Source organism: Zalophus californianus, chromosome 2 (genome assembly GCF_009762305.2).
Source record: "Zalophus californianus isolate mZalCal1 chromosome 2, mZalCal1.pri.v2, whole genome shotgun sequence".
Lineage (NCBI taxonomy): Eukaryota > Metazoa > Chordata > Mammalia > Carnivora > Otariidae > Zalophus > Zalophus californianus.
In genome coordinates, this window is record NC_045596.1 from 162876730 (window position 1) to 162902246 (window position 25517).

The window sequence follows — 25517 nt, forward strand, 5'->3', positions numbered from 1 at the left end:
GTCAGCATCTGCATTAAATCAATGTCTGGTCTGTGTTTGTTTAGATCTTTCTGTCTTTCCAGAGATTTGTCTGGGACTGGCTCTTTTCATGGAGTGAGAGGCTATTTCTCTGCCATGCAGGAAATCTCATTAGTAGGTCAGGAAGGACCAGCATTCAGGCACAGTCATCAGGAAGAGTGCTCATCTCCCCAACACACACACACTCACACACACACACACACACGCACACACACACACACTAAAATTAGCCTTCTTTATGCTAATTACCATTTCTGCATTTTAAAAAACACTTGAGATTGTCAGAAAGTTCCCCTTAGCACCTTCCCTTGTTAATCCTGTACTGCATCCTTGGGCTGTCCTGAGGTTTGGGACATCAGCAGATGGGAGGGATGGAATGGAACAGACATGCTTGAGTAGAGGAGGTGGGCAGGAGGGAGGCATATTCGTTTCATCATCTGGGTAGAATGTTGTTACAGCTTGGGGTGGGATAAGTCTATGATCTTGTTGCTTGGGATAGTGCTTATTCTGAGCTACAGATTTTAGTTTTTTGCCTTTCCTAAATTCTTCCAAATTGAGCAGTTAGAAGCACAATATACCATTTGCAGTAACCATTTCTAGCCTCACCTCTTCATTCTATGTTTTGAAAGTACAATTTGTCAAGGAGAACCAATGGCACAAATGTGCCATATCTCAACACATATTTACTCTTGCTTTCACAACAAAGCTCAGTTTAGGAGAGGGAGATCTTAACAGGTGACAAGATCTTTTTTTTTCTTAAGATTTTATTTATTTATTTGAGATAGAGACAGCACATGAGTGGGGGGGAGGGGCAGAAGGAGAGGGAGAAGAAGGCTCTCCATTGAGCAGGGAGCCCCTCTAGGGGCTCAATCCCAGGACCCTGGGATCATGACGAGTCGAAGGCAGACACTTAACTGACTCAGCCACCCAGGCACCCAGGTGACAGGATCTTAATAGAAGATCTGGACTGTGGTTTTCATTCTGCCAGTTTTTAGCTGGTGGCATTGAGAAGGGGATTTAACCTCTCCTGCCTTCCAGTTCATAATCATCTGAAGGCAGAAGGCTAGCCTTATAAGGTCCTTCTTTCTCTAATATATATGATCCAAGCACTTAGTTTAGTTAATTTGTTGTTGCCCTCATCCTCCCCTCAAAAAGAGAGAAGTACAGGGGAGCCTGGGTGGCTCAGTTGGTTAAGCATCTGTCTTCGGCTCAGATCATGATCCCAGGGTCCTAGGATTGAGCCCTGTGAGGAGCTCCTTGCTCAGCGGGGAGTCGGCTTCCCCTCTCCCTCTGCCCCCTCCCCCTGCTTGTGCTCTCTCGCTATCTTATCAAATAAATAAATAAAATCTTTAAAAAAAGGACAGAGAGAAGTACAAATAAGTGATTACCCAAGTCCCATGCGGTGAAGAAGATTACATTAATGGAAAAGCTGCTATAAGTCAAATGGTATAAGTCAGATCAGACGACCCTCCAAACCCTGGGATTTCTTGAGTACATTACTTTTAGTTAGAAACAATAGCATAACCGAAGTTACATGAAATCATGTAAAATGTGCTCAGCACAGTGCCTAGAACACAGTCAGGCACCAAAAATGAAAGCTTCTAATAAAAAAAAATGATTTTGTTGTTAACTTTTTATAGAAAGATCCTCAGGTGTTGTACACAGTCAGGTGTATTAGCTATCTCTGGTTTCCACTCAGCAAACAGGCACATACATTTTAATTTAATATTATGTATTATTTCTATGAAATATGCCTCATTTCAATTCCTCATGATTATTGTTTATTTTTACTACAATAAATAAAAAGTTTAGGGACGTGTTTACTAGGAAGACAGGATGGTCTAGTAAGAATAGTATGGGGTTTTAGGCTATCAGGAGATTTTCCTGGCTACAAAATTAAGGAACTTGTTGTTAGACATGGTGCCACCTTTGAAGGAGGGACACTTTCTGCTATCCTGAGATATTTCTTGACACATAAAGCCTCAACTTGTGCCTGACCTAACCCAGGGCGTATCTGCCTACGGGATGCATAATTAAGTCTTATTCACAATGAACTTTTACCTTTGTTCCTTTACCAGATGGTTGCCTTACAATGTCAAAAAAACTTGGAAGGCTTGATTGACTTGAGTGGTGCCCAAACTCAAAGGTGAAGAACCTTGAATTTGATCCTGAATCTTTAAAAGTAAAATTTTTTCCTTCTTGGTTGTCGTTCCCAGTCTGTTCTAGTACTATACAGGTACACATTCCTTGTCCCTGCCAACTTTAGGCTTGGACCTGGTAAGGCTGTTAGCCAACAACAGTCAGACCTTGCAGTACATTTGGAGTTCCCACACACAAGCGAGTGGGTTTGGGAGCTTGTTTGCTGCCCCATGTCTGTAGTATGGGATACAAGGGGCTGAACTGGTGCTTATGGGATGCTTGCATGGGTTAAGAGGCACTGTAACCCTACTAAATCTTTACCTAGAGGATGTCTGTCTGTCCTACCTTGTTCTGGTGTTTCATTTCCATCAGCTGAGACCACCACCAACCCACCCAATACCTACTAGATTATTCCTTCAGGGCAGGATACTGTTTCTGTAATGGCTTCCATCTTCCCAATGTCTGCTCTTTACCCCTAAAGACTATCCTTGAATCAACCCAGATAAACTTCCTAGACCTCGTAGTTACCTGATTCTGAGAACCTTGGCTTCCTCATTGCTGCAAAAGCTCCCCCGAATGGACCTCATTCTGGACTAAACCCCTGGACTTGTGACTCAAGCCTTGTCTGACAGAGCTCTGCATGATCCAACCTACCTATCCACATGCACCTCCTTGTCATCTGCCCTCACCATCTCACTACATGGCCATTGGCCTTCTTCTTTGTCCCACTGGGACTTGTTAAACTTGGTCCTACTTTTGGTCCTTTGCATTAGCTGAGCTTTCCAGCTATGTGTTCTTCCCACCTGATTTTAAATGATTTGCTCCTTATCATTCAGATCTCAGTCTACTCGTTACGTTTTCAGAAAGATCTTTCTTGATGACCCCAATCTCTTTCACATCATTTTTTAAAATTTTGACATAGCATTTGTCACTAACTGATATGCTTGTATTTATTTATTTTCATTATCATCTGCCTCTTTGTCTAAGTCTTGCTCTTTAACCTCCTCCATGCCCTACCATTCAAGCTTCATGAGAGCAGGACCTCACCTTTTTCTACCTCTGCTGTGTCCCAGCACCTAGGATATCTCTTAATACATAGGAGTCCCTCAATAAATGCTTAACAAGTGAATGAATGTTAACCCCATTTTGGGTATGAGGGAGACAGAGACCCTCACTCTGCTAATTCCCCCACCTTGGTCACCACATAATCACCTTGGTTCTCATTTTATTTCCCACTGAGTATACCTAACAACTGCAGGTGTAAGCTACACAGCATAAAATAATTGTCCTGCATTTTGTCACAAGAACACTGTTGTTCTAATTTTTAAAACAAAATTCAAGTATATCAATAAAATAATGAGACTTCTACTATATATCACTTCTTGAACACATTGATATAATTCTTTCCAACTTTTTAAAATCTGTTTATCACTAATAAAGCAAATATCACATTCCAGGGCATTCTTGTTTCTTTCCCTCTCTGCCCCCACCAGCCCTTTTTTTCCTTGGCCGCGCCTGAAGACTGCCATGCAGAGTTGTGGTGGCACAGAGATACTGGGGAGAGGAGCTGATGGATCAGGCTAAGATAAAGAGATGTCATTATGTACTGCCCAACTAACTGTAATGAGTTTTAATTATGTGTGACAGGCTGGACACAAAATTCCAGGAAACTGAGACTTTTCCCCAGTGAAGACAGTGATTAATGACAAGCTGGGTTGGCCTGAATCAGTAATAGAAGAAACTCCAAGGCACAACTAGAAATGATGAGGTTTAGCTGAGAACAGCTTGAAAACAATCTGGAAAGCATTTCCTAGGTTGCCATTAGGAAAGGAGCAGCTCTGAGTAAAAGCAATTCTCAGAAGAGTCTTATCTCACATAGAGGTGCTCAGCCACATGGCTGTTATTCCAACCTGCACCTACACACACACCCAGAGATGGTAGTGACTGTCAAAAGTCAGGCCTTGATATGGAGTATAGATTATGTGTGTAGATAATATATAGAGTATGTCAGTGGAACTGGAAACAAGATTTATGAAACTTGTTTCATAATAAAATGAAATGCGTAAATAATGCATAATAAAATCTAATGCATGCTACTTAAATCCTATTTGTAATTCTAATTCCTAACAATTAAATAAATTTTGGATTCTATAGAGCATTTCCCTACATTATCTTCCTTGGTCTTTACAACAATCTCATATAGCAGTTAGAGCAAATAATATCATCCTTAATTCAATTGAGATAATTGAAACTCAGTGTGGTTAAGAAAATTACCACAACATCAGACATGTTGTCAAGGTCCCTTATGGGTTCAGTAAGTTCAACTGAATCTAAGAAACGACGTTTTTCTAAGTGTTAATTTTGAGAAACTTATATTAACCTAAAAACTTGCCATAAAACTTTCATTTTTAAGAAGTCAATGGAGTATATAGGTCTAGCTCATTTTAAATAAAATGAGTAGGTGAGATTCCATATTTCCAGAAAAGAGAAAATTGGAATGGGTGGGAATTATTCACTTTATAAAGGAAATCTTAATTTATCAAAAGAATGTGACATGACTTGTTTAAGTAACTCCTTTAAATGTACAATAGAATATTTTAAGATATCTTTATTGATGTATGTATACTGGTACATTTTAAGTGATCAAATTTATTATAAATAAGCAAACTAGAATATATAAAGAATTCCTATAAATAAATAAGAAAAAGCAAACAAAACAAAAATGGACAAAATATATTGCCAGCTAAGTCATAGAAGATGAAGCCCAAAAGGTCAATAAACAGCTGCTTAAGAAGGAATACTAGTCCCCACCTTCTTCCCTTCCTACTGGACACATGGCTCTCTAGCCAAGGACTACATTTCCCAGTATCCTCCTAAGGATGCATCTATAAAACTAAGTAGTGCTGATGGAACGTGAGTGGAAGGGATGTGTGCAGCTTCTGCCTTACATGCCTATAAGAAAATTGCTTTCCCAAAAATTCTCTAATCTTTCACCAAAAGTTGATATGTGGCAACAACCTAACTAACCATGAAGACAAGAATGATGGCCTAAGAGACAGCAATATAACAGATGGAAAGATCCCTGAATAACTGTGTGGAGCCAAGTCACCTTACCAGTCTGGACTACCCAACATAAGATTGCTATGCAAGAAAGAAATGTCTTTCTTTTTTAAACTACTATATTGGAGTGGGGAGACAGGCTATTTGTTACAGCAGTTTAGCCTTTACACTAGCTAACTAATACAATGTTCAACCTACCCTGTAATCTATGAAATGCAAATTAAAACAAGATACCATGTCATACCCTAAGGTTTTGGTGATATTTTAAAAGTCCTATGATACTAAAAATTGGCAATATGAAAATGAGAAATTCTCATATACATCTACGAGGAGTATAAATTGGTACAACCACTTAGGGAACAATTTGTCAATATTACTAAAGTAGAAAATAACCATCCCCTAAAACTCATTTGTTTCACTTCTAGGCATTGTAACTTTACATACTGAGACATATCTAGAGTGGTTACAACATCACTTGTATTAGCAAAAATTGGAAACAACTTAAAAGTCCATTAATAAGAGGATGGATAAATAAGTTGTGATATTTTCATATAATTGAGCACAATCAGCAGTTAAAATGAATGAACCACATCTATATGAATCAGTATGAATAAACTTCATAAACATAATGTGAGAGAAAAGGAAGCAGAAGAATATGAACAATATGACAGCATTTGGTAAAATCCAAAATATGCAAAACATAATTATTGTTTTCACTGCATATATATTGTAATAAAAGTATGAAAATGCAGTCCGGAAGAATACATACCAGATTCTTGATAGTGGTGTCTCTGGGGAAGGAAGATAAAGAGATGGATCTGTGGAGAGAAACAAGGAGAACTTCAACATTGTTCATAATGTTTTATTTCTTTTGTGGAAAATGTCATGCAAAAATTGTTAGTGTTTGTTAAATATGGCTATTATGGTACCCAGTGGTGTGCTGGATCTGGATCACACCAGGAAGAGTGAATTTTGTGCATCTCTCCCCAACCCCCTGTCAATGATGCCACCATGATAGCTTAAAACTGGCCACTGTGGAAGTATTTACATCACAGATATCAGCAAATATTACAAATCAGAGCTTTTTTTTCCTGCTGAAGAGTCATTAACATTGACCAGCACACCTCTGGGTACAGTGAGTTATTAAAAATAATCTCACTACTTTTTAATGATTTTTAAATTTTTCAAAATATAAAAAAATTGAAGTTCTATCTTTATCTAATTTTTCAGATTTTTTTTTCTTTCACAAAGCATCCTGTATATATATCTTGCTGGGGTAATGAAAAAAAGTAAAACATCTCTAAGAAAGATATAACCAAACATCAGGTTTTATTTGACTTTTGAGAAAACCTGGTTTATTTGTGTTGGGAGAAATTCTGGACTTCCTATTTCTTGCATAATTTCAGGAGAAAGTATCTTCAAATCATATATGACATCCTCTATGCAATAAGAAACTTCCTGCCCCTTCTCAAAAAAGATAACATGTTTCATAACTGCCAGAATACCTACATTTGCCTCATTAAATTTTAGTTGTTGAATCACAATTTTGATTTCTACTTGTGTAAAAATAAATCTGGATTAAAAGTGGTTATGCTATCACCTTGAAAGTCTATATGATTTGAGCAAGCCTTTGCACCCATAACCTAGGGTGTAATGTAATCACATTTTCTGAACCCCAAATCAGGATATGTGGTCATACAAATATGGAAGACTATCGGATCAGGATGTTTGACTTCAGTTCTGTCATTAAGATTCTGGGCTTTCTATCATTCTAACCACTGTACCAGGCAACAAAGACTGCTTTTTCTTCATTAATCACATAGGAATGCTCTGTTAACCTTAATCCTTGGAATGATTATTTTAAAATAACTTCCAATTTTTTATTAAAAAGTAAAATATAAATAGATGTGAAGAAATAAGTAAATAAAATAAGATCATCCATCCATAACTTCACGACACAGACACTAACAGTTCAATAAATAACTTTTTAGCTTTTTTGTGTGTATTTACATTTTCTTTTCAAAATAATATTAGATCATATACACTGGATTTTTAATGAGGTATAGTTGGCACACAATGTTAAATTAGTTTCAGGTGTACAACATAGTGATTTGACAAGTCTATATTTTATTCTATGCTCCCCACAAGTGTAGCTCCCATCTGTCACCATACAATGCTATTACAGTATCATTGACTATATTCTCTATGCTGTGCCTTCCATCCCTGTGATTTATTCATTCCATACATATACACTGTTTTAACTGGTCTTTTCCACATGAGACCCTATCATTAATTTATTTCAATGTCATTTAATTTTCTTAAGTGTGTTATTTTTGTAGCTATGTAACATTATATAACTGTAATCAGATTAATTTCACTCATTCTCCCACTGTTAAGTATTTGGATTATCTGCAATTCTTCCATATAGTAAACAATGATGTGGTCATCATCCTAGTAAATCTTTGCACACATCTCTGTTCCTTTCTTTGGGATAAATCTTAATCATGTAATTCCAAGTCAAAAATTATGAATACTCTTCAAACATGTTTTGCTTATTATCTTTATGAAAATTTGTTATTCATGTAGAAACTTTATATCTTACACAGAAATAATTTCAAGTATATTAAAGACAAATGTAAAAAGTAAAACTTTTGATCTTAGAGTAAGATTTATGAAAATACCTTTTATAACATCAGGTTCAGGAAAAGAGAATAATAAAATCAACAAATGTAACAATAAATACTTTTCAGTATATTAAAATGTAAAACTCTTGTATAACAAAAGACACTATAAAAGACAAAGGACAGACTGGGAGAAAATGTCTGCAACCTATAGAATACAAAAGAGTTGGGATCCAGAACATAAGAACACTTATAAAAGGAAAAATATAAGCAATACAGTAGAAAAATGGGTAGAGAATACAAAAGGCAAGTCAAAAAGAAAGGGAATCTGAATGGTTAATAAACTTAGGAGATGAGCTCAAATTTACTGGTAATAAACAAAATGTAAATTAAACTAACAAACTGGATCACATCCATCAGAGTGGCAAAAATTTTAAAGTCTGACATCAAATTTAACAAGAATGTGATATAACTGGGACTCACATGTTGCCAATGAGAAAGTAAATTGGTTCAAACATATGGAGGACCAATTTGGAGATATTTATGAAAGCTACAAAGAGCCACCTCATTCAAGATCAAGCCTTTCCCACAGTTGCTCATATCCAGTGACTAACAGAGGTGGGTATATAAACATCTAACCATTTTGGTCCAACCCTGGATGACTCTGACAGGTGATTTTAGTTAGCTCCAAAGTTCCCTGTAGGGTTGGTTGAGGCTGATGCAGCTTGACTTCCTCTTCCCTTCCATAGGTACCAAGAGAATTCCCTAATTAACATTCTGCAGCCTGAACTCTGACTCAGGGTCTGTTTCCTGGAGAACCCAACCTATGAGGTTGGTATCAGGAGTGGGATGACAAAGGTAATATGGGGTTTTGGAAATGAATCACTTGCCACCTGGCTAGCAGTGAGGAGCTCCTCATCAGTGGTAAATTGAGCACAAATAGTCCCTGGCCAAACTGGCTACCTATAGTGGACTAAATAGTGTTCTCCCCACCACCCATGTTCGTGTCCATCTAGAACCTCAAAAGATGACCTTATCTGGAAATTTGATCTTTGACTTTTTGACACGATACACACACAAAAATTCAAAATGGATGAAAGACTTAAATGTGAGACAGGAAATCATCAAAATCCTAGAGGAGAACACAGGCAGCAACCTTTTTGATATCAGCCATAACAACTTCTTACTAGACATGTCTCTGAAGGCAAGGGAAACAAAAGCGAAAATGAACTATTGGGACTTCACCAAGATAAAAAGCTTTTGCACAGTGAAGGAAACAATCAACAAAACTAAAAGGCAGCCTACAGAATGGGAGAAGATATTTGCAAATGACATATCTGATTAAGGGTTAGTATCCAAAATATATAAAGAACTTATCAAACTCAATACCCAGAAAACAAATAATCCAGTCAAGAAATGGGCAGAAGACATGAACAGACATTTTTCCAAAGAAGACATCCAGATGGCTAACAGACACATGAAAAGATGCTCAACATCACTCATCACCAGGGAAATACAAATCAAAGCTACAATGAGATACAACCTCACACCTGTCAGAATGGCCAAAATTAACAACACAAGAAACAACAGATGTTGGTGAGGATAAAGAGAAAAGGGAACCCTCTTAGACTGTTGGTCGGAATGTGGACTGGTGTAGCCACTCTGGAAAACAGTATGGAGGTTCCTCAAATAGTTAAAAATAGAACTACCTTATGACCTAGCAATTGCACTTCTAGGTACTTAACCAAAGGATATAAAAATACTGACTTGAAGGGATACATGCAGCCCAATGTTTATAGCAGCATTATCAAGAATAGTCAAATTACAGAAAGAGACCAAATGTCCACTGACTGATGAATGGATAAAGAAGATATGGTATGTACATACATACACACCTACACACAGTGGGATATTATTCAGCCATCAAAAAGAATGGAATCTTGCCATTTACAATGACATGGATGGAACCAGAATGCATTATGCTAAGCGAGATAAGTCAGTCAGAGAAAGACAAATACCATATGATTTCACTCATATGTGGAATTTAAGAAACAAAACAGATGAACATCGGAGAAAGAAAAAAAAATAGAGGGAGGCAAACCCTAAGAGAGACAGGTAACTATAGAAAACAAACTGAGGGTTGATGGAGGGAGCTGGGTGGGGGCGTGGACTAAATGGGTGATGGTTATTAAGGAGTGCACTTGTTATGATGGGCACGGGGTGTAACATGTAAGGATGAATCACTAACTTCTACTCCTGAAGCTAATATTACCCTATATGTTAACTAATGAGAATTTAAATAAAGACTTGAAACATTAAGAAAAAATTTTTTAAAGGAAATAGGGTCTTTGAAGATGTAATTAGTTAAGGATTTCAAGATATAATTATCTTGGATTTAGGATTGTTTTAAATCCAATGACTGGCATCCTTATGAGAAAAGGGGAAACATGCAGACAGAAAGAAATAGGAAAGGAGGCACATGAAGATGGAGGCAGAGCGTGAAGTCATAAAGCCACAAGTCAAGGGATATCAGGAGCCTCCAGAAACAGAAAGAAGAAGGAAGAATTCTCTCCTAGAGCATTCAGAAGAACCATGGCTCTACTGAACCTTGATTTCCGATTTCCCAGTGTCCAGAACTATGAGTGAATAAATTTCTGCTGTTTTAAGCCACCCAGTTTATTATGACAGCCATAGGAAACTAATACTTGGTCTGGTTGTTAAAACTTTCACCAGTAGCAAATTGAAATTGTACACCAGTGGAAGGACATGAAGTAGCTGGTATTAAGTACCAGATGCATCCAAAGTTTGGAGAAAATAGTAACTATAATGTAATTCAGTAGCTATTACTAAGATAGGTTGACACTCTGGAAAAGATAATGTAAACCTGAAAGCAATTTACAGGCAAATGAGAGCCAAATGTGGAAGCAAGAGGACCTCCCTGAAGCATACAAAGAGGGTCTCAAATGCTAGATAGAGAAGGCAGAGGAAGCTGACTACCAGGCTCAGGACCTAACTGTGAGAACAGCAAACCTCCAAAAAAGAGGAAATTTCCAGCCAAGGACATCTGAGTTGATTTCAGCTCCCCCTTCCAATTCCTAACTCCCCAAGCTCTCTGGGCCTACAGAAGTGGGCCACCCCTCCCTATTAACAGCAGCAACCCCTTACTTGAAGACAGTGTTGAGATCTCTAACAACAAGATATGTATCCCCATCAGAACCTACCCCTACCTCACCTATTGACCTCAGCCTATAACTAGGGTTAAGCTTCAACACATCCCAGATGTTGAGAATACAGTGTGAGCCCGCATCCCTCACTATCTTACAGGAGTGATTCCTGACAGCACACCCAATAAACCTCCAGGAAGTCAATTTCTGTCTCAGGACCTCTTCTGGGAAATTCTACCTAAGACAATAACTTTTGTCACCATCCCAGTGTTTGGCTATTTGCATACGACTTCATGTTTTTAAATAAGTTTCAATGTATTAAAAGAGGAAATTGGGGGCGCCTGGCTGGCTCAGTTGGTTAAGCGACTGCCTTTGGCTCAGGTCATGATCCTGGAGTCCTGGCATCGAGTCCCGCATCGGGCTCACTGCTCAGCAGGGAGTCTGCTTCTCCCTCTGACCCTCTTCCCTCTCGTGCTCTCTATCTCTCTTATTCTCTCTCTCTCAAATAAATAAATAAAATCTTTAAAAAAAAAAAAGAGGAAATTGGGAAGCAAGGGTGGTGAAACTAATATCTCTTTGTCCACAGCAGATCTGACAACTCTGAAATCTCCATAAATTGTCTTAAATTTTCTGGGCTTCCAGTTTTGTTAATGAATTTAAGAATATTTCACCTGTTATAGCTCCACACAAGCTTACAATTTGCTAATTGAAAGACTGCCTGAAACTAAAAGCAGGCTTTGCATACCACAGCCTTCTTGCATATTGGAACAAAGGGCTCTCAAAGGATTTCAGGTTTAGAAAGTCACATTCATGCTTGGATTTTTATAGGTTTAGCATTTTCCATTAGATCATTTCATATCTCTAGGTTTTAGATCAGAGGATTGAGAATACGCAGGCATGGTCATGGAACATTAACTGGAAATAATGAAGCTTTCTTGAGTACCTCTGCGCCATTCCAAGGGATATACTGGATTTAAAGTCCATGCAAAGTACGCTGTGCCTTTCCAAATTAGATTATTTGAGACTAAATGTGAAGAGTTAAATAATTCTTACTACAAGAGAAAACAAATTCTCATGGTGATATGACCCAGAGAAGAACTAGCAGTGATGCTTCTTCTTTAAGCTGAAAGGCACTGATGACCTTGAATTTCAGTTAAGGCAGAAAGAGCTCCACCTAAGTGAGAGCAGACATTGCTCCAGGGGCTTCCACTCAAGCCACAACTGAATTGTGGCTCATCCAATTGTTCAGCGTGCATCCAATTGTAGCTGGTACACAGAGGAAGTGGGATTTATGCTTATTTAAGGTGGTAGTCTCAGCCAGTGTTAATTTAACTTCCTTTATGCTCACAAAATGAACAGAGAAGTCAAGATATGGGGACAAAGGCATGTGAAGTCATAGTCTTCAGCACCCAGTCTAGCATCTTATTACAGTTAAAGCAGTACAGATGCATTGGCATGAAAGGAGTAAAGCTTAAGAGCTAAGGCAAAAGGACTTCATTCTATGAAACCATCATGAAAGTGAAAAAACAACCATAGAACAGAAGAAAATATTTGCAAATCACTTATTGGATGAGGGACTGATAACCAGAATATACAAAGAACTTTTAGAATTCCATAGTAAAGAAACAAATAACCTAATTAAAAATGAGCAACATCTTTCAGTAGATACTTCTTTAGAAAAGGTATATGAATGGCCAATAAACACATGAAAAGATGTTCAACATCATTAGTCATTTAGAAAATGCACATCAAAACCACAGTGAGCTATCACTAGGAAGGTAGAATCAAGAAGACAGATATAACAAATGTTGGTGAGGATGTGGAGAAATTGGGAGCCCTATACATTGCTGATTAAAATATAAAATAGTGCTGTGGCTTTAGAAAACATTTTGGTAGTTCTTCAAAAGGTTGATAGAATTACCATCCAACCCATCAACTCTACTTCTTCATATGTACCCAAGAGAAATGAAAACATATGTCCACACCAAAACCTATACACAAATGTTTATAATAGTCAAAAAGTGAAAACAACCCAAATGTCTATTAACTGATGAATGGATAAGCAAAATTGTGGTATATCCACACAATGGAATACTATTCAGCCATAAAAAAATTCTGAAGTACTGATACAGCATGCGCAAACCTTGAAAACAGATGCTAGGTGAAAGAATGCAGTCATAAATGACAACATAGGGGCGCCTGGGTGGCTCAGTCATTAAGCATCTGCCTTCGGCTCAGGTCATGATCCCAGGGTCCTGGGATCGAGCCCCGCATCGGGCTCCCTGCCCCGTGGGAAGCCTGCTTCTCCCTCTCCCACTCCCCCTGCTTGTGTTCCCTCTCTTTCTGTGTCTCTCTCTGACAAATAAATAAATAAAATCTTTAAAAAAAAATAAATGACAACATACTATATGATTCCATTTCTATGAAATGTTCAGAGTGAGCAAATCTAATGAGACAGAAAGTAGATTAGTGATTGCCTAGGGCTAGGGGATGGGTAATAAGCAGAGAATGCTAATGAATTATCTGTTTCTTCTTTGAGGAGGAAAATTTTCTAAATTTAGATTGTGATGATGGTTGCACAAAACTTTCAATATATTAAAACCCATTGAATTGAATTGTTTACTCTAAATGGGTGAATTTTATGATAACGCAAAATTATATCTCAAAAAGATACAAAAAATTTTTTTTAATTAACTTCATTTCATTAAGACTGATTTATCCATTTTTTCTCTAAGCTTAGGTCAGAAATGGAGAGTTCTTAGTCTCCTGGGGGAAAACCTGCATATTATTCTATCACTGATCTGAATTTTAGTTCATCTATGTATATTTTTCATGCAGGCTAGAGCTATATATACAACAACTTCCTAACTGGAAAGTATATAAGGATAGGAAATGAATGTGGAAGAGCTTTTTGAGTACACTTAGCTTGGTGATACTGTTGCCATAACACTGAAGATCTGTGGATCTGCTTATTTTCTGTTCTGTATCCTTCATTGTCTTTGCGGTGGATAATATTATTTTTCAGTAAATAATCCCTCACTTCTGAACCTGTCCCACCTCACTCCTAGGAGAAGTGTATTTCCCAGTGAAATTGGGTTTGCTTGGGTGACTTGCTTTGGCTTAGTGGTGAGGGACATAGTGACTCCTGCTAGTTTCAAATGGGTGCTTGAAGAAGCTTCAAGATTTTCTGCCAACCTTCTAGTAAATTTCCAACAATAAAAGTGAGCGTTCCAGAGAAAAAGTGTCTCTTTCAGCTTGAGTCCCAGATGAGAAACACATGGAACAGAACTGAAGTGAACATCAGCCCGAAGCACAGCTACCTGACTGTCCATGACCTTCAAGGGAGAAATAAATGTTTGCATTCCACTGATTTTTTGTTTTACACAGCTTATCATCGTGAAAGCTGACTAGCTCAATTGTCATTTTATTCATTGAGAAAACATATTTCGAGCATTACCATGCATTAGATTTTGTAGCTATTCTTTAATATATAAAACTTGGTCTCTTCTATTGTCAAGCATCTTATAGGCTAGAAGGTAAAATACAAAAGGACACAAATAAACAAAATACAAAATATGTAGTGAGTGATATGAGAGATATAAAACATAAGAGGTTTTGAGCAGAAAGATTTTTTTTTTTTTTTTTGAGAGAGAGAGAGAGCACAAGCAGCGGGGGAAAGGCAGAGGGAGAGAGAAAGGGAGAAACAGCCTCTCTGCTGAGCAGGGAGCCCAATGTGGGGCTCGATCCCAAGACCCTGGGATCATGACCTGAGCTGAAGGCAGACACTTAACCAACTGAGCCACCCAGGCGCCCCTGAAAGAGATTATTTCTGACTCAGAGGAATCACAGAGCTTCTTGCAAGAGGTGGCATCTCCATAATCAGTTATTTTAGGAGATGAAAACTCAATTGTATATAGATTGAAAGCCAAGGATTTTACATATATATAGCATAATATATTCACTTATCAGCATAGATCAGCATAAAGGTAAAATACAATGAAGACTAAGGTGAAGGTAATTTAAAATGCTGATTTAATGTCATAGAATGAACCCTAATACACTGTAGATTTCCAGTTGTTTACAAATATTTTCTTCTTAATTTTTTTTGTAGGTAAACTACTTTCTCTTTCCTTTTCTTTCTTTCTTCTCTCCCTCTCTCTCTCATTCAATTATTTAAGGCACACTCACACCACAGAATACTTCCAGAGGTGAGGGAATTACTTTTCCCTGAGCACAGAGGTGCTTCATGGAGAGTATATAAATCAAGTGCACTTGCATAAAGATGACAACTCCACTTGAGGGAAGAGTTCAGAGGAGAGCAGGGACCATCAGAAAGCTGTCTCCACTGATTTTAGTATTGGAAGAGGCCTTTACTACTTTAATCCCACTCCATCATTGTACAGGTGAGGAACAGAGGCACAGACAAGCTGAGGGACTCATTCAGTCACAGAGCCTGTTACATGGCAGCCATGGGACCTGGGAGCAGGCCTCTTGATTCTCCACTCTGTTCTTACATTTATTTGTCATAACCCCAGTCAGATTTTTTTTACTTTGCCTGTGGTGAGTTCAATTTAGAAACTGAATGTAAAAGTTAGTAGTTTAAGGCGCAAGTCACAAGTACCTATAGGCTCTGGACAGTTTACATAAGCCTGGACCAAAGACGGCAACTGTGACTTCACACGGGTGGACTGCAGTCATACAGGCATAAGGGCCCACTGTGGCCAGAACTTACAAATTTTTTCAAGATTGGATAATGTTCCGAGACAAGATTATTGAGTGGGGAAGACCTTTACAAATCGAGGGGTTAGTGTGTGTAAAAACAGAGAAATGGGGATATGTACTTAAAGAAAAGCCAGTGGTCTTATTTGAGGACATATGAAGAGTGTCTCTTAGTCGAGATAAGACTGTAGATCCTATAGGCCATACTGAGATAGGGATGAATTCACCCAAGCAAGCACAAGTGTGCTGAGAGGTCCACACCCAAGGACTAAGCAAATTGCTCTTCTCACTAGGTGCCACTGTAGCACAGAGAAAAACTAGAGCTCTTGTGCTTTCCCTGAATGCTACTTGTGCCTGGACTATGATGCTAGACAAGCCTCTGGAATTTACATTATCCTTCAAAGTAGGAAGAAGTGGGCAGGGAAAACCCTAAAATGACTAAAAAAACCCTTATGGCAATAGGTTTACTTGAAACTGACTACATTTTTAAAAATCACATTCTCATTTATTTTTTATTTTAATCCATTGTAGTTAACATACAGTGTTCTATTAGTTTTGGATGTACAATACAGTGATTCAACAATTTCATACATCATCTTGTGCTCATCACAATGCACTCCTTAATCCCCATCACCTATTTCACCCATGCCTGCCCCCCACCCCCACCTCCCCTCTGGTAACCATTAGTTTGTTCTCTGTAGGTAAGAGTCTGTTAAGGTAGAGGAAGGTGGCAGTAGAGTAGAATGACCCTATACTCGTCTTGTCCCATGAACACTACTAGATAATGATCAAATCATCTTAAATAACCCAGAAATCAACCTGAAGACTGACAGAACAAAATCCACAACTAAAGGGAGAGAAGAGGTCATACTGAAGAAGATAGGAAGTGTGGAGATGTAGTTTAGGAGAGAAATTGATCTTGAGCTCTGCAGACGGGAGAGAGAGCCATGGTTGCAGAGAAGGGCAAGAGAGAGAGGAACACACAGGGGAACACACAAAGAGAACATTTCCCCAAAGCCATTGGCTTGAAAAATGAGAAGAGCTGAATTATACGAGTTATTGCAACCAGTGGGGCTTTAAGTCTGAAGTTTTAAAGGTCAATGGAATTGGCTTAGATAGAGCCGGGAGGGCACTGACCAACTCCTAAAGAGAGGCAGGCAACTAACCACAGTTGTACAGCATGGAAATAGCGATCTGAAGAGCACCTAGGGCACACAGTGGAGAGATTATTCACTCTTCTTGGAGCATATCCCTGAGAGGCAGCATTCATGGAGACACCTCTCCAGGGACAAATAAGCTGGCTGGTGCCATTTCCCTCCCTGGCTTCTCAGCATAAACACAGAGCCACCTGTGGGAAGCAGTGTAGCACCGATCCTGGCTACCTAACTTTACACCAAGTGCCACACCTCTGCGCTCTGATGGGACTGCCTTTCTCAGAAAAGCTTACCTCAATCCCAGTGCAGTGGGTCCCTTCCACAGAAGACCAGCATAAACCCCTGGCCACACCATGTCTCCCGACCGAAGAGTTCTACAGGGCTTCGGTTCTAGTGGAAGGAATATCAGGTCTCATTTAACAAGCAGACCAAAGCACATTTAGTTAAAACTCACCACATTCAGGCCAGGGACCAAACACTGCCCACTGCGGGCAAAGAGAGCCTCTGCAGACAACTGGCCAGAAGAACAGAATAGTCAGAACATAACACCACAGCTCAGGCAGCACACATGGCAGACACTCCCTGAAGTGCCAAGCCCTGGGAACTCTATGACCTCTCCTTCATAAAGCAATTACTCTTAGGAGAAAGAGCTGGCTTTTCTGGCTACTGGCTTTTCTAACACTCAGAAGAAGGCAGGGACTTAGACAAAATGAGAACATGGAGGAATTTATACCAAATGAGAGAACAAGATAAGGTCATAGCCAGAGATCTAAGTAACAGATATAAGTAATATGCCTGTTGGAGAATTTTTTTTTTTTTTTTTGGAAAGGGAGAGGGAGAGAGACAATCCCAAGCAGGCTCCATGTCCAATGCGGAATGACACAGGGTTAGATCTCACAACCTGAGACCACAACCTGTGCCAAAATCAAGAGACAGATGCTCAACCAACTGAGCCATCCAGGTGCCCTGATACTTGAGGGAGAATTTAAAGCAGCCATCATAAAGATACACACTGGGCTTGAGAAAGGAATAGAAGACACCAGTGAGACCCTCACAACAGAGATAAAAGAGTTAAAAAGAATTATTCAGAGATGAAGAAAGTAACAAACAAGATCAGAAACACACTTGATGGAATGAACAGCAGGTTGGAAAAAGCAGAGGAATTAGTGACCTAGCAGATAAAATAATGGAAAAGAATGAAGCTGAACAAAAGAGAGAAAGAAGAATTATACAACACAAGAATAGACTCAGAGAACTCAGTAACTCCATCAAACATAATAACATTTGTATTATAGGAGTCCCAGAAGATGAGAGAGAAAAGGGGACAGAAAATGTATTTCAGTTAATAATAGCTGAAAACTTCCCTAATCTGAGAAAGGAAACAGGCATTCAGCTCCAAGAGGCACAGAGAACTCCTATCAAAATCAACAAAAGCAGGCCAACACCAAGACATATTGTAATTAAATTAGCAAAATATAGTGATAAAGAAAAAAATCCTAAAAGCAGCAAGACAAAAGAAGTCCTTAACTTACAACCCCCCTATACAAGGGAAAACCCATAAGGTTACCTGGAGATTTCTCAATAGAAACATGGCAGGCCTGAAAGGAGTGGCATGATATATTTAATGTGCCAAATGAGAAAAATATGCAGCCAAGAATACTCTATCCAGCAAGGCTATCATTCAGAATAGGAGAGATACAGAGTTTCCTAGACAAACAAAACCTACAGGAGTTCATGACCACTAAAACAGCCCTGCAAGAAATATTAAAGGGAACTCTTTGAGCGGAAAAGAGAAACCAAAAGTGACAAAGACAAGAAAGGATCAGAGAAAATCTCCAGAAGCAATTACAAAACAAGTAATAAAAGGACAATAAATACATATCTATCAACAATTACTTTGAATGTAAATGCACCAAATGCTCCAATCAAAGGATGTAGGGAGTTAGAATCGATTAAAAAACAAGACACATCTATATGCTGCCTACAAGAGACTCATTTTAGACCTGAAGACATCTCAAAGTTGAAAGTGAGGGAATGGAGAAATATTTATCATGTAAATGGATGTCAAAAGAAAGCCAGAGCAGCAATATTTATATCAGACAAACTGGATTTTAAAACAAAGACTGTAACAGGAGATAAAGAAAGGGGCAATCCAACAAGAAGATATAACAATTGTAAATATTTATGCCTCCAACATGGGACGACCCAAATATATAAAAAAAATTAATAACAAACATAAGGTAACTCATTGATAATAATACAGTAATATTAGGGGACTTTAATACCCCACTTCCATCAATGGACAGATCATCTAAGCAGAAAATCAACAAGGAAACAATGGCTTGAATGACACACTGACTAGATGGACTTAACAGATATTCAGAACATTCCATCCTAAAACAATCTTTTCAAGTGCACATGGAAGATTCTCCAGAATAGATCATATATTAGGTCACAAAACAGGTCTCCACAAATACAAAAAGATTGAAGTCATACCATGCACCATTTTTTAAAAGATTTATTTATTTATTTTAGAGAGCAAGAGGGGGAGGGGCAAAGTGAGAGAGAGAGAGAGTCTTAAGCAGACTCCACACTAAGGTGGACCCTGAAGTGGGGTTCAATCTCATGACCCTGAGATTATGACCTGAGCTGAAATCAAGAGCTGGCTGTCCAACTGACTGAGCCACCTAGGCACCCTACCATGCACCATTTCTGACCACAACACTATGAAACTAGAAATCAACCGTAAGAAAAAATATGGAAAGACCACAAATACATGGAAGTTAAACAACATGCTACTAAAAGATAAATTGGTCAACCAGGAAATCAAAGAAGAAATAAAAAAAATACATGGAAAGAAATGAAAATGAAAACATACAGTCCAAAACCTTTGGGATGCAGCAAAAGCAGTCCAAAGAGGGAGGTATATAGCACTATAGGCCTACCTCAAGAGTCAAGAAAAATCTCAAATAAACAACTTAATTTTACATTTAAAGAAACTAGGAGAAGAACAACAAATGAAGATTAAGCCAGGAGAAGAAAAAGAAAGAAAGAAAGAAAGAAAAAGAAAGAAAGAAAGAAAGAAAGAAAGAAAGAAAGAAAGAAAGAAAGAAAGAAAGAAAGAAAGAAAGAAAGAAAGAAAGAAAGAGAAAGAAAGAAAGAAAGAAAGAAAGAAAGAAAGAAAGAGAGAAAGAAAGGAAAGAAAGAAAGAATGAAGGAAAGAAAGAAAGAAAGAAAGAAAGAAAGAAAGAAAGAAAGAAAGAAAGGAAGGAAGGAAGGAAGAAAGAAAGGAAGAAAGGAAGGAAGGAAGGAAGAAAGAAAGAAGAAAGAAATTGAAGAGGACACAAAGAAATGTAAAAACATTCCATGCTCATGGATTGGAATATTTAAACAAACATTATTAAAATGTCTACACTTCCCAAAGCAATCTACACATTTAATGCAATCCCTATCAAAATATCATCAGCATTTTTCACAGAGCTAGAACAAACAATCCTAAAATTTGCATGAACTCACAAAAGACCCCAAAATAGCCAAAATTACCTTGAAAAAGAAAAGCAAAACTGGAGTCTTCACAATTCCAGACTTCAAGTTATATTACAAAGCTGTAGTGATCAAAACAGTATGGTACTGGCACAAAAATAGACACATAGATCAATGGAGCAGAATAGCATATCCAGAAATAAAGCCACAACTATATGGCCAATTAGTCTTCAACAAAGCAGGAAAGAATATCCAATGAGAAAAAACAGTCTCTTCAACAAATGGTGTTGGGAAAATTGGACAGCCACATGCAGAAGAATGAAACTGGCCCACTTTCTCTCACCATACACAAAAATAAATTCAAAATGGATGAAAGACCTAAATTTGAGACCTGAAACCATAAAAGTACTTAAAAAAAAAAGCACAGGCAGTAATTTCTCTGAATTGACCAAAGCAACTTTTTTTCTGGATATGTCTCCTGAGGCAAGGGAAACAAAAGCAAAAATAAACAATTGGGACTACACCAAAATAAAAAGCTTCTGCACAGAGAAAGAAATAATCAACAAAACTAACAGGAAACCTATGGAATATGAGAAGAAATTTGCAAATGACATACCTGATAAAGGGTTAGTATCCAAAATATATAAAGAACTTAAAAACTCAACACACCAAAAATTAATAATCCACTTAAAAATGGGCAGAAGACATGAAAAGACATTTTTCCAAAGAAGACATCCAGATGCCAACTGACACATGAAAAGATGCTCAATATCACTCATCATCAGGGAAATGCAAATCAAAACCACAATGAGATATCATCTCACACTTGTCAGAATGGCTAAAATCAACAACACAGGAAACAACAGGTGTTGGCAAGGATGCCAAGAAAGGGGAACTGTCTAACACTGTTGATAGGAATGCAGCCACTGTGGAAAACAGTATGGATTTTCCTCAAAAAGTTAAAAATAGAACTACCCCGGGATCCAGCAATCCCACTATGGGGTATTTACCCAGAGAATACAAAAATATTAATTCAAAGGGATACATGCACCCGATGTTTATAGCAGCATTATGTATAATAACCAAATTATGAAAACAGCCCAAGTGTCCATTAACTGATGAATGGATAAAGGAGTGGTGTGTGTGTGTGTGTGTGTGTGTGTGTGTGTGTGTATACCTATGTATATGGATGTACATATACATATATGGTGTGTGTGTATATATGTATATATACACACACAAATGTATATGGATAGAGGCTAGAGAGTATTATGCTAAGCAAAATGAACAAATGAACAAAGGGGGGAAAAAGAGACAGAGAGGCAAACCAAGAAACAGACTCATAAACTACAGAGAAGAAACTGATGGTTACTAGAAGGGAGGCGGGTGGAGGGATGGGTTAAATATGTGATGGGTTTAAAGAGCGCACTTGTAATGAATACCCAGTGTTGTATGGAAGTGTTGAATCACTATATTGTATATCTGAAACTAATATTATGCTATATGTTAACTAACTGGAATTTAAATAAAAACCTAAAAAAATGGAAATGTGATTTTAAAAATTACATCACAAAAAGATTTTTAAAGAGAGTCAGTTTGTCTCTTTCTCTCTCTTTTTTCCTTTGCTCATTTATTTCTTAAATTCCACACATGAGTGAAATCATATGGTATTTGTCTTTCTCTGACTGACTTATTTCACTTGCCATTCATTATACCTTCTAGTTCCAGCCATGTCATTGCAAATGGCAAGATTTCATTCTTCATTATGGCTGAGTAATATTCCATTGTATATACATATACCACACCTTCTTTATCCATCCACCCACTGAGGGACACTTGGGCTGCTTCCATAACTGGGCTATTATAAATGCTGCTATAAACATACAGGTACATGAATTCCTTTGAATTGGCATTTTTCTTTTTGGGGGGTAAATACCCAGTAGTGTGTTTACTGGATCATAGGGTAGTTCTATTTTTAATTTTTTGAGGAGCCTCCATCTTGTTTTCCACAGTGGCTGCACCAGTTTGCATTCCCACTAACAGTACAAGAGGGTTCCCCTTTCTCCACATCCTCACCCAACACCTGTTGTTTCTTGTGTTGATTTTAGCCATTCTGACAGGGGTGAGGTGATATCTCATAGTAGTTTTGATATGCATTTCCCTGATGATAAGTGATGTTGAGCATCTTTTCATGTGTCTGTTGACATATGGACGTCTTATTTGGGTAAATATCTATTCATGTCTTCTGCAAATTTTTTAATTGGATTATTATTTTTTGGTGTGTTGAGTTTTATAAGTTCTTTATGTATTTTGGATGCTAACCCTTTATGGGATAAGTCATTTGTAAATATCTTTGATTTTTTTTTTTTATCTTCAGGAAGAATGAGACCTTATTAGACTTTAGGTTTAGTTATAGAAACATAGAGGCAGTTAGGGTTCCGTATACACAGTCAGTCTGTGACTATGAAAGTCATACACATAGGAAGGGAACAGCTATTCTAAACAAGGCTATATATCTTAGATATCCAGGTGCTTGGGTTCTTGCCCAAAAGTCTTGTTCCTTTAAATAACTGTTCCCTTTCATTCCCTTTGCTAACATAAAGTCCTATGAATTTTCCATATATTGTGCTATGACTAAGACCTAACGAAAACCAACACACCCAAAAGAAAAATCAACACATTTGCTCTTTTTCTATACTGAAGCCATGCTTTGGAAATGTGGAATTTCCTCCCAAATGTTTCTGTTAAGACATTCCCACTCAGAAACTCCAACTTGTTTAAAAAGTACATTTGTAATAAGGGAAACCTCAATGTACCCTTATTATAGTAATATACAAAAATGGACCATCAATACACTAAAAGGACCCAAAACCATGGTGAAATTACATAGACATTTTTGGTAGTCTGAATTTTAAATTTGACTTCAGTATATTTTTGTGAAATCAATCAAAAGAATAGGAAAACATATCTTTCAATTTTTTCAGTCAATTTTAGAATAATCACTAGGTCTCCAGTAGGTTTCAGTACAATCTCTTGTAGCAGTGGTTTGCAGGAGACAGATTCTGACATCTCCAACAAAGTCCAGTGGGAGCATTAGAGTGAGCCTTAAAATGAGTGGGCCCCTAGATGATCTCTAGGTCTTTTCCAGCTGTCACATTCTTTGATTCTACTTCTTTTTTCATAAAAATTTTAGACTTATGGATTGACAAATGAATTCCTTAGAATTTTAATTTTTTTCTCCCAATAATATATGTTTTATTCAAAGTCCATTGGAGCTCATTTTATTCATCTTTCTAAAAGTCGATTCAGATTTTTTCTTTATACTTACACATATGGAGAGGGTGTTTAATGCTGGAAGAACTGTACCCTCCTATGTATCTTTTAATCTCAGATCAATTATCTCTCCCTTGTTGACTGTAAGTAATTATATCACTCAGTAAGGAAAAGTATTACCCCACAAAAAGAGAAAGTGAGCATGATTTTCCATTAGGAAGATAACCAGTTATATCTCAGCAGAGACTGTTCAATATAAACTATTGCCTAATACCTATATTCCCATACAGCTTTATTGGCAGATTAAAGGGTAGGATTGAGTTTGGGGGCAGTTAACAGTATTGAGAGTTTGCTTTCAAACACAATTTTGCTATATATAAAGCTCAGAAACAATAGCAATCAATGTTAATTGTGTAAAAAGTATGACAAGCTGGGAAGGAGTGCCACAAGATTAAAGAGAAGAAAGGGAGAACCAGGAAGAAAATTAAGATAATTTTAAAGGTCCCGGAAAAGAAATTTAGCAGCATCGAAAGTCTGAATGGGGAAAGATATTCAATTAACAGGAGAATATAATATAAAAATAAAAAGTAAACTGGGGCGCCTGGGTGGCTCAGTAGGTTAAGCATCCAACTCTTGATTTCAGCTCAGGTCCTGACACCAGGGTTGTGAGATCAAACTCTGCGTTGGGCCCCATGCTGAGCGTGAAATGTGCTTAAGATTCTTTCTCCCCGGGCGCCTGGGTGGCTCAGTCGTTAAGCGTCTGTCTTCAGCTCCGTTCATGATCCCAGGGTCCTGGGATTGAGCCCCGCATCTGGCTCCCTGCTTGGCGGGGAGCCTGCTTCTCCCTCTCCCTGTGCTCCTCCCAGCTTATGTTCTCTCTCTCCTCACTCTCTCTCTCTCAATAAATAAATAAAATCTTTTTCTTAAAAAGAGTATGCACATTAAACAAATTCTTATGCATATAATATCAAAGATTTGCTATCAGCATTTACAATTATAAAATATTTTTTTAAATGATAATCAAAAATTATGCCAAGATTCTTACAGCATTAAAACCCAGTTTATGGGGGGATGCCTGGGTGGATTAGTTGCTTGAGTGTCTGCCTTCGGTTGAGCGTCTGCCTTTGGCTCAGGTCATGATCCCAGAGTCCTGGGATCAAGTCCTGCCTCAGGCTCCTTGCTCCGCAGAGAGGCTGCTTCCCCCTCTGCTTCTCCCTCTGCCTGCCACTCCCCCTGCTTGTGCTCATTCTCTCTCTCTGACAAATAAATTAAAATAAATAAATAAATAAAATGAGTATAATAAATTAATTTTTTCACTTTAATTTTTTTCTTAGGAAGTTCTTTCTCAAAGAGTGTTTAGATTTTGCTGTTACTGCTTAATTCATAAATAATTTACATTTAAATTCATCAATGTCTTTAAATCAATAAAGTAATTTGAGATAAGGTATCCTTTCATTTTTATGGTTGTACAAAAGACCCATTTTCAAGCAAGACTCCTGCAGTCCAAGGCAGGTTGTCAATGGATACTACTCACATGCCTTTCTTTGCAAGAGGACTTTGATGGAATCCTGAACCAAACTAAAGGGCTATGTGGGCAAATTCAGTGCTGCAGATCTAGTTCATAATGCATAATACAGAGAAGTAAGGAATAGCATTGTTTATTGGAAGGAACTTAGACATGTAGTGCAGCAACAGAGGAGGACTGGAAAGGAGATGGCTTACCTTTGGTCATTTGGCTCCTATGAACCAGAGCAGCAAGTGGGATGCCCATTTTTTTGATTTTTAGAGCGCTGCTCTTTTCACTTCCCTGTGCTGTTACTATTTTTCTTTACTTTCTCTAAGCCCAATTTTTTTAAAAGTAGCTTTGGGAATAAGTCTTAAATATT

At 37.8% G+C, this 25517-nt stretch overlaps 1 protein-coding gene across 2 annotated transcripts in view; it reads right to left on the minus strand.

Moving 5' to 3' along the window:
• PSD3 (pleckstrin and Sec7 domain containing 3) overlaps window positions 1–25517 on the minus strand; it is a 706647-nt gene that overhangs the window by 621585 nt on the left and 59545 nt on the right. For both annotated transcript variants that reach the window (XM_027597421.2, XM_027597423.2), the window contains exon 2: window positions 5987–6035. The gene's annotated coding sequence lies outside the window, so the exon portion shown is untranslated. The remainder of the gene's footprint in view (window positions 1–5986; window positions 6036–25517) is intronic.